Raw genomic sequence first — 980 nt, 5'->3', positions numbered from 1 at the left:
AGTTATTTGATATGTATGGTTTTATGGTCTAACGGTTAGCACTCCAGACTCTGAATCTGACGATCTGGGTTCAAATTTCGGTAAAACCTTGATATATGATAGTTATTCTATCGGAGAGCAAAAGCGCCGCGTCAAGTTATTTGGTACGTATGGTTTTATGGTGTAACGGTTAGCACTCCAGACTCTAAATATGGCGATCTGGGTTCAAATCCCGGTAAAACCTTAGAATATGATAGTTATTATTTCAGAGAGCAAAAGAGCTGCGTCAAGTATATATAAGTGGATGGTTTTATGGTGTAACGGTTAGCACTCCAGACTCTGAATCTGGCGATCTGGGTTCAAATCCCGGTAAAACCTTAGTATATGATAGTTATTATTTCAGAGAGCAAAAGAGCTGCGTCAAGTATTTATAAGTGGATGGTTTTATGGTGTAACGGTTAGCACTCCAGACTCTGAATCTGGCGATCTGGGTTCAAATCCCGGTAAAACCTTAGTATATGATAGTTATTCCATTGGAGAGCAAAAGCGCCGCGTCAAGTAATTACAAATGGATGGTTTTAGGGTGTAACGGTTAGCACTCCAGACTCTGAATCTGGCGATCTGGGTTCAAATCCCGGTAAAACCTTGGTGTATGATAGCTATTCTATCAGAGAGCAAAATCGCCGCGTCAAGTAAATTCAAATGGATGGTTTTATGGTGTAACGGTTAGCACTCCAGACTCTGAATCTGGCGATCTGGGTTCAAATCCCGGTAAAACCTTGGTATATGATAGCTATTCTATCGGAGAGCAAAATCGCCGCGTCAAGTAAATTCAAATGGATGGTTTTATGGTGTAACGGTTAGCACTCCAGACTCTGAATCTGGCGATCTGGGTTCAAATCCCGGTAAAACCTTGATGTATGATAGCTATTCTATCGGAGAGCAAAATCGCGGCGTCAAGTAAATTCAAATGGATGGTTTTATGGTGTAACGGGTTAGCA

At 41.3% G+C, this 980-nt stretch overlaps 6 non-coding genes across 6 annotated transcripts; all 6 read left to right on the top strand.

Annotated features, from left to right (window-relative positions):
- Positions 1–151: 151 nt before the first annotated feature.
- Pmar_PMAR026071 lies at positions 152–223 on the top strand. Its single transcript has one exon. It is a non-coding gene; the product is annotated as a tRNA-OTHER (tRNA).
- Positions 224–285: 62 nt separating this feature from the next.
- On the top strand, positions 286–357 carry Pmar_PMAR026070. Its single transcript has one exon. It is a non-coding gene; the product is annotated as a tRNA-Gln (tRNA).
- A 62-nt stretch (positions 358–419) lies between these two features.
- Pmar_PMAR026069 lies at positions 420–491 on the top strand. Its single transcript has one exon. It is a non-coding gene; the product is annotated as a tRNA-Gln (tRNA).
- Positions 492–553: 62 nt separating this feature from the next.
- Pmar_PMAR026068 lies at positions 554–625 on the top strand. The gene has a single exon. It is a non-coding gene; the product is annotated as a tRNA-Gln (tRNA).
- Positions 626–687: 62 nt separating this feature from the next.
- On the top strand, positions 688–759 carry Pmar_PMAR026067. Its single transcript has one exon. It is a non-coding gene; the product is annotated as a tRNA-Gln (tRNA).
- A 62-nt stretch (positions 760–821) lies between these two features.
- Positions 822–893, top strand: Pmar_PMAR026066. The gene has a single exon. It is a non-coding gene; the product is annotated as a tRNA-Gln (tRNA).
- The last annotated feature ends 87 nt before the right edge of the window (positions 894–980 follow it).

The sequence above is a fragment of the Perkinsus marinus genome (assembly GCF_000006405.1).
Source record: "Perkinsus marinus ATCC 50983 genomic scaffold scf_1104296950700, whole genome shotgun sequence".
Lineage (NCBI taxonomy): Eukaryota > Perkinsozoa > Perkinsida > Perkinsidae > Perkinsus > Perkinsus marinus.
The sequence above is the reverse complement of the archived record's forward strand: the minus strand, read 5'-3'. Positions and strand labels throughout refer to the sequence as shown.